Here is a 16,154-nt window from a genome sequence, read left to right on the forward strand (position 1 = left end):
GCCAAGGGGTCTTGCCCCCTGCAACAGGCACGACTGGAGTGAGCAGCTAAGCCTGCTGAAGCCTGACAAGAATTGTGCCTAATCGATCCCTTAGAAAATCCCTGAACTGTTCCTTAGACTTTACCAGGCAGTTTCTATAAAACATGAAAAAAACAATTTGAATGGAGGCAATGATCAGGTTAGATAAACACAGCAAGAGGCAGTCAGTCCTCTGCAGGCAGAGCGCTTGCTGCTTTTTGGCTTGTCACAGCCTGCTTCACAGTATATGGTGTTCAAAGAGTAGATGCGAACCAGGCCGACATGAACCAGGCAAACCAGCTCCCAAGCTGCCTGCAGTTCTTTGGCATATCAAGCATCCTTTTCTGTATTTGCCTGTCCATCCCACCAGTCCATGCTGGGACCACCTGGTGGGGTGACTGGTCTGTGCAGGGCAGCAGCACCCCATCCCTCTGTGTATTGCTGGTACACAGCTTACACCATGGAGAAGCCTTGCAAGGGGGAAGAAGCAACTGAAGCACCAGGGAGCTGCGGTGTCTCTCAAACGATGCGAATGGGCTCTGTGAGACAGAGGAGGAAAAGCAGGGGCTGCCAGTTATCATGCTGTGCAGAGACCTGCCAACCAACTGAGGAGGGAATGGATGGTGCCTGGCCCTCTGCAGGGACTAGGGACCAGTTGGCAAGGGAAAGAGAGGGAGAAGGCTCTATTTTTCTGCAGCTAGCCAAGGGAGTATAACTTTCTTGTGAGTTCTTTTATTTATCATGAGCCCACCACGGAAAGGTGCTGCATTTTGCAATTCTTTATGTGAGCGCAGCAGAACACTAGCCATCTCTCTGGAAAATCACCGCAGGACATAAACAGCATTGTACGTCACAGCAGCTGCAACTGCAGCAGCAAACTGAAATGGTCCAGGGCATGGATCCAATCCCTGGCACCCAAGAATCTGCACTGTTTAACTGTTGGTGTGCTTACTGGCACAATTTTGGCCTGTGCCAGCTGTCCCAGGCAATGCCAGGGTGTGTTTCGATGCTGGGAATTTTTCACAATAGATAGTATTGATGAGTTTGCTTTGTTTTGGGAGGGTGACAGCTTACCTGTGTGATTGCAAACTGTGCCCCTTGCTGTCAGGGCTGGAGCGGGAGCCCTGGTCTGGTCCAATGCTGGCATTGAGGCCAGAACTGGCCTTCTTCTGTGCAAAATTTTGTAATTATTGTTATAACTATTTTCAATAATAAGCCTTAGGTATGCTACATTTGTTGTGTGAAAGGATAAGTTGGACATATTTGACTCTGCGTAGTATAGCTGTATTAGGTTTTATGCTAAAAATACCTGCCAAATGCTAAATTGAGTAGCTTATAAAACCTGTGATTCTCTGACTTTACACATTTTATTTTCTTGCCTGTCAGGCTCTGGAAGGCTGGCTGCTCCTGATCTGGGGCAAGCAACATTTAACATCGCAGCAATCAGCAGTGATCAAAGCTACTTCAGCTGAAAGTTCATTTTTTGCCTGTGATACTGAGTATTATTTGCTGTGGTGAACACTGGCTGTGTATGATTGTTTCCTCCAAAGGGATGAGTCCTCAGTGAGATACACGGCACCGAACAAGCTGACTGTATTTGTTGTTTACAATATCTGCTCGAGAAATGGCTCTGCTGTCAGTGGAAACGCTGCCAGGGGCGAGAAGAGTTCCTTAAAATGTCAAAATTATCATTACTCTCACTTCATCAAAGGTCTTATTGAGACAAATTGCAGTGACATTCACCTCTTCCTGAGGATCCTGCCTGTCAGCAGGCTCAGTTCCTCTGTCTCCCCAACCACAGGCCCCTTTCCCATGGTAGGGCATGAGGCTGCCTCAGCTTCACATGATGCATATGTGATGTGCCTCAGTTCTACAAGCCACGGGGATGCAATGGGAAGAAGCAGATATCCTGAGACAGCATTTTTCTTCCTCTTCAAGTTGCTGCCTGTGGGGAGTTCCCTGCGAACACCTAGAGAGTTTGAATCCCTCTATAAAACTCGTTCTTGCTGTGATACTTGCAAAAACCATCCTGCAACACAGTAGATGTAAGATTCGGTAAGTTGAGCCAAGTGCTCATCAAGTCACTGTGACTCCACCAGGCACACTGTTCTTCCAACAGCCTCTCCCAGGGCATGCTCCTTAGTGCCTGAAGTCAGGTTTTCAGCGGAGTATTCAGAAGAAAGGTCCCCTTCTCCCCGTCAATGGAGAGAGTCTAGAGAGACAGGTCCACCTGGGTTAGGATCACTCTCAGGGAGCTCTCCCTTCTCTCCCCTCACTCCACCCCATTTCCACGGCAAGTGTTTTTGTTCCTCAGCAGGCTTTAAATAGGAATCAACGGGAAGGGCAGGCAAGGCTGATCAGCTTTGCAGGCAGCAGGAGGTGCTAGTGCAGTCATCAAGGATTAGCACATGGGTTTCAACCCCGGGACAGAATGACCACAAAGATGTTAGACCACACACGCAAGTTTCAGCTCCACATCACTGAAAAGACTCCAAGAAGCAAGGCTCCATTAAAGGAAGCGTAATGCCACTGCCTGCAAATCAACCACTCCAGATTTATACCTGTGCTGCCCTTTGCATCCCTTCTTTCAAAAAAAGCATTGTAGCCTTGGATTAACAAGTCCCATTAATAAAAGTGATATTAACAGATTACGATCACTTACAAATCATTTGGAAAAGAAGAGCTCCTTATGAACATGTGTAAAATCATGAAATAAATTGAATATATTATTTATTCTCTGTGATGATATGTAACTCATATCGGTTTGGGATATTCTATGGTAATGGAAGATCGTTTTCTCATTTTTACTGACAGCATTAAAACCCAGGGAGCCTTTTCATCGACTCGTTCATTTTCATTTATCCCAACCAGCCAAATGACAATTGAAAACAATGCAGCACAGCAGTGACACAACAAAGTAATTCCGAAGGCAGATTTTAAAGACGTAAATGCCAATAAAGGTTGTTGGATTTTTTTTTCTTTCAAGCAGTGTACAAACTTACCTCCATCAACCATTTCCAAAGGCAAGTTCTTGGGGCTTGTGGTGGATGTCATAACTGTAAGTTTAGTAAATGTGTGTGTGGAAATCCAATGGGTTATTTATAAAGGTCTCCGATGTAAATATTGATGAGCCAACTGTTCAGCTAAGTTACTCAGCATGAATATATTGTATGTTTGAACCAGAAACCTGAAAAGCTTAGCCAACAATGAAAGTCTATGGATAAAAAAAGACACTCTTTGTGGCCTGAAGACCTGTAGTTATAGTTCCAGAATAGGAGCGGTATCAAAGTGTCAAGACAGCTAAACTCAGTGCTCAATTCTTTGTTTCCAACACGTGTATTTCAGACCTTTGCCTTTACAAAGTTTGTTTATACTTGCAAAATATAAAATATATACATCTTGGAGTGCTCAAATTAGTTACTTCCCTTTAGAAATCTTGACCTTCACCTGCTGTCACCCAGGGATGCTCTTTTGAGTCTGAAAGCCATGGTCATTTGGTTCTTCTCTTAGGTCCAACGGCAAGTGGACTGAAGTCCACATGTTTGTACCTTTGTATCCCATCCACAGAAACCATATAGAAGCAGGTCAGAGCCAAGTAGTATATGTGGTGCAAAAGTCTTATTTTAATCCTAGATCTTATGAATCCTAGAACACATGAAGGAATAGAGAAAGAAAAAAAGGGAGTTTGTGGCCTAAGGAGGAAGTTGAAGAGCCAAAACTTTCTTCCCTCAATGTATAACTGCAACAGAACCTTAAGAAAACTAACCCCAAACCTGCAAGTGTTACATCTGCTCCACATGTGTCTGAGAGACCATTATGATTTGCATTTATGTCTCAGAGACAGAGAAACCCAAAGAATTAAGAGGTTGAAACTCTGCATCCAGTCACTGAGGATTTTCTTTGCCCATATATATGAACAGCCTAAAAGGACCGGAAAGTCTCTAAATTAAAGGCAGACTGGATTTGGAGCTGCAAGTTCATGCTGACTGAAAAGGGAGGGTCTTCAGGCTGTGCTTCACCACGGTTGGTGGCATGATACTATCTGCAATTCTATCAACTTAAGAGTGAAGATGATGGGGTTGTATTAGCAGTGCCAAGAGGGGAAGAGTTGAGATGTAGCATCAGATAATTCAGGGAGAGATTTTGGTTTAAACCCTAACTATAACCACAGGCGTGGGAGATGGGGAAGATGGAGCTGCTAAAATTTCTCATTCTCCAAAACCATTATGTTCCACAGAGGCAGCTAGATTTTTAAGTTTTGGAAAAAATCAATTAAGGGTTGAATGGAAATGTGCCTTTTGCTCAAGTTGTCTTACCTGGCTCCTAGCCAGACCATCTCTTTTACTGTCTGGAAGTCAGAGCATCTGATGTAACCTCCAACCCACACTTTTCTCCTTCCTTTGCCCTTTTTTCTGATTTCCCATCCCCACCCCCCACCCCTCCCATCCCCCCTCTGAAATAGTACTCTAGGACTTATACCAGATGAGCCTCTAATGATAGAACTCTTTTATGAAAATGCAGAAGCAAGGCAATTCCTCGTCTCTCTGTCAGTGGCACTAACTTAACACAGTTTTCTCACCAATGTGTTGCAGCAAGGTGAAGTGCTTTGATGAAGAAACGGGCATCTTGGTCTAGTTTCATAATGGCTTGAAGTTAGAACCTAACAAGAACTACTTGAATGCCTCAAAAACTTTGCCTTTCTCTGTCCTCAATTCCTTCCCTCACCAGCTAGCCTATGCCTTGTGATCACAGTAATAATTTTGCTATACATCTCTTACACTCCTTCTGCTACCCTATTCCTTCCACCCAGGAGGGCTTTTCTGCAGGTTAAAATGTTCCGTGATTGTTATTTCATTTCATAAACCATATATCAAAGCTAATATTAACTGTATATTACCTTAGTGTACTTGTACCTGGTGCATCATTGTTTGCTATTCAGTGACCCTCTGCATAACACCACATGTGGCAGGCACAGCATTTACTGTGCTTTTTTTCCCAAACTGTCTTTGCCCTTGCTTTAAACTGCTTTGGGAGATTCAGCTGTCAGACACCTTTCATACGCACATAAGAGGACATATTTTTTCCCTCTCTGTAGCCCTATGTGCTCAGACCCCTGGTCTCCCTTTATACCTGCGGTGCTGTTGCATCCTGCCTCTATGAGGCAGCTGCTTCCTTTTAGCTTCACCTGGGATATTGAAGACCAGCTCAACAGACTGGCTGTTTAGTAGCGTGCAAAGAACTTCTACCCTCTAGCTGTGCAGCAGTATGCTGGACAATTCTCCATTGCATTATTTCAATAAGCCTCTTTAACAAAACTGCACTAAAGCTATTGTGGTAACTTTTGTCCAGAGATTCTGGAAATGCATTTCATTTCCTTCAGTGGCTTATCACAGCAAAGTCAAATCCTTCGGGTTTTCATTGCATTAGTCGTGCTACTGAGAGCTGAGCATTAAAACCCGAAACAAATAACAGTTTAATACATTACACAACAGGCAAGCAGGCATTGCCAAGATCTAAAAGGCAGAATGTTTGCAACTTCATTATTAAACAAGATTTTCTTTCTCCTCTTTACAACTGAATTCTGAAGATTGTTCCATAAAAAGAAGAGAGCCAGCCAGACCAAAGGGCACCTTTCTTCTGAAATTAAAGATTAAATGTAAATGCTGAATGGCAGATCCTTAAAACCTGGAGATGAGATTGTCAAAAGACTTAGAAGCTGTTGTATTCCTATTTGTTCTAGGCTTAAGAAGAAGAACGCCACTTATCAGGTAAATTAATACAAAATTTCCTACTCACCATATGTTTAAAATCATCTCTGTCTCACTAAATTTAATAGTTCAACTCTCTTCTGATTGAAAATTCACTTCCCCACTTGTTCTCATTTGCCAACATTTTCTGCTGAGAAGTGTAATATACCTTGGTATATTACAGCAAAGGAGAGGGAACACGTATCCAAATGAACAGAAATTTTATGGGCTCAGAAAACTAGGACTTCAGGCACAGCTAAAATTCACTACATTGCAGCCCAAAGGATAAATCCATTGCCCGTCAGTAACTGGTATATTCGTAGTATATTCTTGTGTGGTTCAGGCAGTAAAAAAATCTAAGGTTGTGTTTTCACCAGAAAAAACAGTAGTGATAGCAGGAAATATGTAGTAAGACATATCTATGTCACTTAAAATCCATATGGGGCCTAGGCACCTGTAGATTTTTTTTTGTTAGCTAGGTAAATAAAGAAAGCATTGTGCCCCAAACTAGTGGAACACACCTGACACCTAATTGACCTTGGGAAACTAAAGTGAGCTAATCCACACTAAAATCAACACCTTCCTGGCAGTGAAAACAAAACCCAAGTAGGATAACATAGAGACAGGATAACAAATTCTCAGCTTGGCCTAGGAACCCCTCTGAACTCACCTTGGTGGACGGAAGATGATTTGCAGAGATGGCAAATAAAAAAAATTTTCCCTTCTCCCTTCAGCTGCTTCAGAGCTGGTCTCCCTTCTTGATGTGGTCCCTTGCAACAGCCCTGCTCTTGGGTGGCCCCCTGCACCTCCGAGGAGGAGCGCTCCACCTTCCTCCTCTGCGGGCAGAGGGCTGTGCTGCAGGAATGGCTTCCTCATATCAGCACACAAAGGTCCAACCAAATCCAAGATACTTATTTTCTAAGAAATAGTAAATAATTATCTCAGGAAAGGTGTTAAATGGTATAGATTTAATTCCTATTTATTTTTTTTTTCTGAAATGAAAATGAATTTAATTCCTTTTGAAGAAAACAGCTTCAATTTAGATAGGCAAATATCTGTCTTTAATCTGGAGAAATTAAGCAGGGGTGCTGGTTCAGTAGGTGGCATGATGTCATGCTTCACATTTTGGCCTCATTTCCTCTCGGTGCTTTCCTACCCCAGGCACACACTGAGCCTGCCTACTGCTAAACTACGTGTGGCACACTGGTGAGAGAGCCACCCAGAGACCAGCAGAAATTTCTATTTATGTTTCATCTTCTTAAATCGAGACTGCCGCACTGACATAAATAAGCACAAATATTTCCAGAAGGCTGCGTTTTCAGGGATTTTTTTTCCCCTAATACAAAGAGCAGCAAGTTATTATTCTGTCAATGAGCAAACAACAACACGCACAACCATTTAGTCGAAGCGGCTCCCTGCCACTACCATGCAGCACACCCTCAAAATGACAGCTGAGCCTGGGGACACACGACAGACCCCAAAGCACCAGCTTGTGCTTCCAGGTGGCTCTGGCAGCCCAGCCGCTGCCCCAGTGGGACAACAGGTCCACATCCCCCAGCTGCCCCCTGTCCCCATCCCCTCCTTATCCCTCCTCCTCCCCACCTGCGCACGCATGTGAGCACACAGCTGATTCAGAACCCCGGTGTCAGGAAACAACTCATTTGTTGAGAGCTGCAGAACCAGGCTAATCTGAAGCACGCTCACATTTGGAATGGTCAGGCAGCATGAAGCAGAGCCGCACAGGTCACACCAGCCAGAATCCAGACCTGGAAATGAAAACAATTTTGTCTTTAAACCCACAGCAGAGAGATAAGGGGGGGAGGGGGAAGAAAAAAAGATGGACCAGCTTGCAGCCTCCCCTCCTAAAGATAAGTCAGAAGGACAGCGTGTATCTCCCTCCTGAAGCTTTGTTAATTTGAGTAGTTTTGCTAGCTGGAAGATTTAGAGGGAGGGAGGGTTAGCACATTCTTCTGCATCTCCACTGTGCCAGAAATTTCCCTAGAAGCAGAAGACTTCTTATCACATCCTCAGCTTTATAGCAGATTTTATAAAAAATACTATGTGACAAGTACAATCAAATCCATGCACAATGGAAGTAGACTTAGAGAAACTATTTTATAGATGCAAACCCACATGTGTTTGTCAATGTGTAATAGTGCCAAAAAGCTTCAAGTTGTGTGAGAAGGGAGGAAAATCAACTCCAGAAAAACAAAACTGTTATAGATTATGATCAGCTAGTGCCAGTCCAGTCTATCCTGATGAAAACTTTCCTTCTTCACAAGAGGAGAGCATAACAGAAAATTCCTATCTGGAAAATAAAGAGTAGAGAGAGCAACTGGCTTGCGCCTGACAGGAATTTCTCGGAGAGACTCATTAGAATTTTTCCCATGACACACCACAAAAGATGGCTGGAGAAAACAAAGTGAGATGCTGGAGCTCAGTATATTTCTTTGTTCTTGAGAAGCCTGGCCTTGCTGAATCTCACGGGCTAATGCATGCATAATTTGGGGCAGCTGATTAGGTTTATTGTGTTCTCGACTAAATCGAGAGGAGGGAGGGAGGGAGGGAGGGGGAAAAGAAACAAAGTTGGCTTTAATTGAAGCTCTGCAATTGTCTTTAATATTTACATAATGCGCTATGATAATTGCCCCTGATTGAAGAGTTAAGATGTGCAGAAGAAAATGACACATTGGAAGTCCCCAGCTGAGGAAGGAAAAAGCAAGTCAGCCCCTGCCCCTTCCCCCCACCACTCCAAGCCAAATCAAAAGCCACTGAAGAGAAATTGCGCCGGGGCACTTTATAAAGCCAAGAGCTGTGCCGTGGGCTCAGACCAGCACACCTCCTTCCACGCTGGTAAGCTGCGAGCAGATGGCTGCACTGGCAGAGACCGTAGCATCCACTGGCTTCACACACCTGGTCAGATGTGTGCTGTTCCCCTGGCGCAGGGCTGGAGCTCAGCAGAGGCTGAGGAGAGCTGCTAAACCCACTGAGGGTGGCTGGTGCTAATTCCCGGATTTAACCAAGAAGTTCCCAGTGGGGAGGAGACGACAAGCTCCGCGGAAGGAAGCAGTGACACCTCAGAAGAGAGTAATTGTTCCTGAAGATCCATTCTGCTGATGTTAATCATAAGGAGATTTTTAGATAGGAGGTGAACATGCAATTGTATTGGAAATTAATAGGACTGTCATTGTTTTTTACATTTAGAAACAGCGAGAAGTCTAGAACTGAATCAAAGACAGAGACCTCCTGTAACCTGGGGCTGGTGTCCAGCCTGGGTCCAAGTGCTGTGGATCAGAATCACCTCTACAGTGTCCCAGGCTGCAGTCACAGATCTCCTGATGTTCAAATGAGATGCTTGGAGCCACTTGCACATGCAGCAGAGGTAGCTCCCAAAAAGATGTTTTAAGCAGCTGTGTGAGGTCCTTTTTGATTTGGGATTACAGACATTTTGTTTGTAATTACATGCAAAGGCAGGCATGATTCTGCTCTCAGTGTCGCTGCAATGGTTTGGGAGGAAAAATATGTATTGCAGTCTCCCTCATGGAAAAGTGTCTTCTGTTTTCTCATTGACTTTCCTCCGAAAACAATAACTAAGTACAGTTTATGCTCCTTTTGTGAGAAGAAGTATATTAAGGTTGCTGGCGATAAAGCAGATTTCATCAGCTGGGAGCAATAATAAAGTTTCCGTGACATTGATGTTGCTCCACTTTGTAACAGACCACACTGTCACCCAAAAATAAGGTTTTGTATCTGTATGTTTTTCTCACACATTTAAGATCTGTATCTAAAAGAGTCACAACTGGATCAATGTGTTCTCTGTAGATTGTACAGGTCAAAGCTGTATCCACAAGAGCTTCCACAGGTTCGCCTAATAAGAAAAATGCTGGTATGTTTTCATCATGTAGTCTTAACAACGCCATCGTTGAACATTTTGCTACTAATTTTTTCCTAACAGCCATGGAAAGCCACCATTTCATAGGTACATAAAGTGCTACAATTGATGTTTAATGGCTTAAGAGTGGAAATGAGTGTTTGCAAAGAGGTACAAGTAAGCAAAGCTCACAAATACTTCTTCCCAGAGGCTGAATGAAGAAGTGGCGTACAGTGTAGGCAGGGTCCATGTATTTCCAGCTACCTTCATGACAAGCAGCTGCTGTCCATGTCTGCTGCAGCAAGAGACTGAGGGAGAGCAGAACACTTTCGGTTTAGTCCTCAAGGCAGACTGCCAGTTATAGCATCCTACACCAAACCGCAGCTTTTGCACTAGTGATCCTGCTGAGAGGTGTTTGCTGTATTGCAGAAAACCTACGCAATCCCTTTTGGCTGGATTGCTGTTTATAGTGATTTTTCTGTAAATGGTATGATCTCACCAAACAATAGCAAAGAAGCAGCTGGGACATGGGAAATACACCTGCTGTTACCAGCCTTTCTCAGAATAGCAGCTCTTTTGGAGCACATGGATTAAACTACAGCAATCTTACTTTTCAGCACTAGGTTACTTTTTCATATGGGCGTCGGCATACCAGTTTACCAGACTTTGACGTTATATTTTTGATTGTTTTGCTTTAACTTTCCAGTCACTGCAGTACAGATAAACCAAAAATTAGTTTCTGTCCCTCCCTTCAGTGCATAGCTATGACTCATGAAGTTTGTGCATTCACTTGGAAATACGGTGCTGCATCATTCTCACTATATAACAGCAACAACATACAGAAACTGCACTGATGCTTCAGGCATAAAATAACCTATCTACTGGCAGGGAGGGCCTATAAGTGCGCTGCTGTTTTCACTAGCTCCTGACTCAGAATACAGCAGGGACCACTAGTAGACTCGGGAACTACTTAAAGGTTTAGTACCATGGTCCAATCCATTATTGATATTCTTTTCTCTTCAACATAAAAATTACAATGCTAGAAGTGCATTACCATCATTAGATATGCAAGACACTACAAAATGCCTGGGAAAGCATTTACAACATCTCTCTAGATCCAGTACTTTAGACATCACGAGAGTATCCAAAGTAATGCTGTTATTGGTACCAGCAAGAACTTTCTGCTGGTAGTTACAGACCTTGCAGAAAGAGATGCTGGTAGAAAAAGAGAAGTTTTCCCCGGATAATAACACCGAAATTCAAGAATCAAATATTGCTTTTGTCCTTCACATTATTCCACTTCAAACAGTCAGGCTTAGGGTTCTCTGTGGGAAATCACATTTTTGCCTATAACATCTAAGCATAAAGCTAACTGACCAGGAACGTAACCAAGTTTTTAGGAGGAATTCCAAGTGGGACACAAAGAACAGTGTGGAACAGGTCTACCTTAACCTACACTACTGGTTACGGAAAAGAAAGCAGTAGGGGTTTGAGGTTCAGCGTGAGCTGGTGATTTGTTCCAGGCCTAGGCATCCACTCAGTTCTGCAAAGAAAAAGCATAAAATAGGCTAGAAACTGTGTTGAAGGTAGGAGCCAAATTGTCTGTGGAAAGGGATATTTTCTCCTCCTTTTGGTGGCAAGAATTCTGTTTTATCCTAGCAGTTTGGTTTTGTACTACATTTCCAGACACATAAAAGTTATGAAGGAATAAGGTAGCTGAACAGGTGGTCTTTTTAAAACTCTTTCCTATTTGGATGGTATTTCAAAGTGGAGATGAACATGAAGAACTGGTTGGGGTAGAAACTCTTTCTGTAGCTCACCATCTGCCATTGCGCAGTGCATTACAGCATTTATTGGCTTTACTTAACTGTTAATGAAAAACTACCATCAACAGCTGCCATCACTCCCACTACAGACTGTAATAAATAATAGCCCGTTTGGCTCATCGCCCTCATTCTCCTGCTCTGGAGAAATAAGAGCTAGGGAATCCACAAAGAATCAGTAAAACTGGGAGACAAGAAATGTCGGCTAGAACTCTGTGATCAGTTTGACTTTTATTGGAACTGGTTTTTGCCCAGTCTTGAAAACTATCTTTTTTTTGATAAATAAATAAATAAATAAATAAATAAATAAATACAAATGGGCAGTTGACGATATTCCAACCCTGCTTTTCCCTGGGGTCTGTTGCACTGACTGCAGTGGGAGCAGGACGGTCCACCGGCCTATTATAAAAAATCCACTGGCCTGTTATAAATGTAAAAATTTATAATTGGGTATGCACTCTATTTCACACTCTAGCTTTTTGTCTTTTTCTGATCTTTTTTTCATAAATCAGCATTGTTCTACCCCACTTTTAATAAAGTTATGAAATCCTCTGCTTCATTGGCTCTGGGGTTTATTGGCTAGATACTCAGAAGAGATCTGCTTCTCTTTAAACAAGAAGTTGTCAGAGTCTCAAGAGTTCTCCAAAATTTCTGCTGGAAATTTGGCTGACCAATATCACTTTGGCTGGCCTCATTTTCAGATTGAAGAAAACCAACCTTTTGAAAATATGTCTTCAAACATCTGCTTGTAGCTGTTGTTTCTAATCCTAAATCGAAGTTCCTTGCTATTCACACTTAGAAAAGTAATACAGGTGGATCATTGTCAGTGTGATAAAATAATAGTGTTTAGTTTAATGTGAAGTTGTTGTAAAATTAACAATACAGACACATTTATGGCTCAACATCTCCTCCAAGTGAAAAGAAAGGTTCCACCCATGTACTTCACAGACCAGTGAGAAGATGAAAGATTGGGCAACTGGAAGAAGCAGCAGCTGTGCAGTCACATGTGCATGGGTATAAACCCCAACAGAGATACCGACACAGAAAGCACAGAGCTGCAACAGGGGCAGACTGTTTTATCCAGACTTCACTTAGCCCTTCCTAACTGAGGCAGTGTCAAGAGAAGTACACTGAAGAGTTCATCCAGTAAATGATGAGCCTAAGAATAGGTTTAGAGATACGGGAAATGAGCTATTCTTGGAGCTATTCTGGAATAGTTGGCTATTTTCAGGCTCTTGTCTTGCTTCCTTTACCTATCTAGTATATTTCCATTCTCCACTTTGAGAAATTCACACCGTGTAGTTCCAAACAATTACCTATATTTGGAACTAGAAAAAAGGAATTTTCATATTCATTACCATGGTTCTTGGCTCTGTACAAGAAGAGAGAAGTATCTGAACAGAGGAGGAGTGAGCAGATGAAAATTTCTATCAGAGTATGTGAGACTTGCAAGGTCAATGCTGGAATACTGTAGACAAATCTGTTGTCTAAGTTTTTAAAAAGACACTTGAAAATTGAAAGAGAGGCAGAAAGGAGCCAGAAAAGTTTTTAATTGGCCAGAGAGAATGTGTTACAGTGGGAGAATGAAGAAGCTCAGCTTGCTTAGAACAAGGAAGTCAAGATAAAGGACAGACATCAAGAAATAACAAAGTATATAGAAATTATTTCCCTGGGATAAACAAGCAGCTAGCAAACCTCTAGAGTCAACGGCCAAACATTAAAGTTAGTTAGTCAGTTATAAATAAACCTTGTTCTCAGTCTTTCCTCTCACCAGGCTCAGCCCTAGGCCCTCCAGTAAGAGACACAAACTCATGGAATAGCTGCTGCCAAAGGCAATGGTGACTCCTACGTCCTTGACACCCTCAAATCAGAATCAAACTTGCATTAGCCCAGCAGAAGTTGCTAAAATCAGTATGCAAGTAACCAGATGAAGTTTGGTGGCCTTTTACAGGGAGGAAGTCAAAATCAGGATATTTCATGATCTTTTTTGGTTTAACACCTATAGTTCCCCACAGACAGCCTATTTTTATATACTGAAGTGCTTTATTGACAACCTGAAATGCTAATAAAAAGTCGAAATCCAATGTAGTGAGCACTAAGCCCTCTGATAATTCAGATGGCTCTAAGCAAGGACTATTCTTCCACTACAGAGATATTTATGATCACTTCTCATAATGTAATGTGCTTTGGTGCCCTTTCCAAAGTTCCTTCCTTTGGCACTGAACAGGACTCCAACACTTAGCAGGTGAGCAAGTAAAGCCCACGATTACAGAACTGTCTCCAGCTCATTTGTCAGCCTCCACCTGCTTTCCTGAGCCTGGAACACCCCTGGACACAGGCAACATAGGCATCCTATCCCCCCTCTTCCATCACTCTCTTCAGCCACCTGCAGCCTCTGTCCTGGCATTATACCCCTTACATTTGTGAGAACAGGGGAAAGTAGCATTTTCTCACTTTTGCAATACACTTTGAGGAATTTAAGTGAAGAGTGATATCCAGTTGCAACACATTATTTTTTTTCAGTATCTGTCTATATCCCAAGAAGAGAAGAAATTTGAATGCTAAGTATCTGAAATACACTAGGCAGGAACATATTTAATGGGAAAATTATTCCTCCCTTCCCCTAGATGAGACCAGTTGTAAGAGGGCACGAACTACTTCATATAACACAGTCCCAGCTCCACAGCTGGCTCACATCTGCCCACAGCACTAAGGAAACTTCTTGTTTTGTGAAGTTGCTCTCAGTGACATAAGCCACACAATTACTTTCACAACAGCAAGACTGAGGCTTTCTGTACCACTCTAGAAATGCAGCCACTCTCAGACCCACAAACGTTTCCCAGAGTGCAGGTAAACTCAGAGTTTGGGTTTGTAAACATTTGGACCCCAAGCTATGAAACACAAAACAGGCTTTTTCAAAGACTGTATCTGAGGTGTCACTCATTGCTAGAAAGACTATTGACACCTGGCTTTCCTCGGTGTTTCAGTCACAGATTTGGCATCAGAACTGTCAGAACATGTTGCAATCACCCAGATGACTGATACATTAAGGTATTTTTATGGCAGAGGGCTGGAATACTTCCCACATTTCCCCTTTTGTCTTTTCAATAGAGAGGGATTATCCCTTTCTCATTCCCTGTTAAGTCCCTAAAATATATATTTAATTGAAACACAATGTCCAAGGATGTTAAGAGCTATGCTGCATGTACGATACTTCCTAAACCAGATTACCCTGTAACTTGTTTTCCTGGGAGCTCATAGTCTGAGGATGAGCCAGGAATTGGCTTACAGGATCAAGGCTCTGTATGTTTGCTGTCCCAAGACCAGCACTGCTTGAGTTCCCCAGCTCAAAATGGGAAGCTGAGGCCAGAGAGCTCTCAAAACTCAGTCTGGTATCAGATGGGACCCTGACAGTCGCCCAGGGGCTGTGTGGGCTTGCCATGCCCAGAGCAGCCAGCCTCCAAGATTCTCCCATGCCAAGACAAATGCCCATTTAAACTCAAGAGGGATCAAACACAGCTGCATGAAAACAAAATCAGATCCTAGACTACATTAAAAATGCTCATGTTTTACCCATGTGAGAGCCAAGTTTCATAGGTGTACCTGGGAAACTGAAATCCAAAGTCCAACTTAAGCCCTTACTCTTCTGAATAGTCAAAATACTCTCTTAGCTCTTCTTCCCCAACTCAGCATTGACCTCTGAAGGCAGGGCATGCATAACATCTTTATTTAAATGATTGCACAGGCCTTTATTTGCTATTAGCTGTACATGAAGCACAGAAACCAATGACCATTGCAGCTGTCTGAGGACTTGTCCCTGTCTGTAAGGTAGGTCAGCTCTTACCTGTCTGCTCAGGGCTGACAGCTTGCACTGATCTGCCTGCGGGTACCTCCCTGCCAAGGGATCCACTGCCTCCCCTGTCGTGGAGGGGGGACACAGGCCTTGCAGGCTGCACAGCAAGGATTGTGCTTTATAAGGTTTACGTTGAGCCAATTGGCCTAAACCTTACACAGTCTTGGTCTGGCTTTTGGTATTCAAAAGTTTCTGCGTTTTGCATCAAGACACAAATTGATTGTGTCCTGACGAACAGAATGCAAATTCTGTCCTTGCCTGGTCTGCTGTGGCTTTGCTCTGCTGTTTTGCTGCTTTGCCAACAGCTTTCTCTGAAATACCTCGCAAGAGTCATTGCCTTCCTCTCTTTAGCTTTCGTCTGAGCATGCACAAAAATAACATTCGTTTAATGGAGGTGTGCAAGGTCACACTGATCCCCGTGTTTTCTGTGTTACATAATGAAAACTACAATAGCCGAAAAGGCTTTGGCATGTGCTACACAATTCCTCTTTCCTTTCCAAGGATCTGGTATTCTGTGCGGACTCCATTGCTTTTGGTGAGAGGAGGATTCTTCATTCCCTTGTTCCTGCACACCAAGGCCCCGATGCCACAAAAGCTTCTGCACTCACTCAGGCGGGTCATCCTATAGACTTCTGCTGCGAGTAAAGATAGCGAGTAAAGATAGCCCTGTGAACAGGCATGCCAGCGCTTTCCACCCTTTTGACATACTTTGGGCACAATGCCCACCTCCATTTGATATAAATCCAGAGTAAATCAGTTTAATAGATTTTTCTTTCTGTGCAAAACAATGGGAATGTTAAATGGAATAATAAATAGCGTAATATTAACTAATGTTGCATAGC

This window comes from Falco naumanni, chromosome 6 (genome assembly GCF_017639655.2).
Source record: "Falco naumanni isolate bFalNau1 chromosome 6, bFalNau1.pat, whole genome shotgun sequence".
Lineage (NCBI taxonomy): Eukaryota > Metazoa > Chordata > Aves > Falconiformes > Falconidae > Falco > Falco naumanni.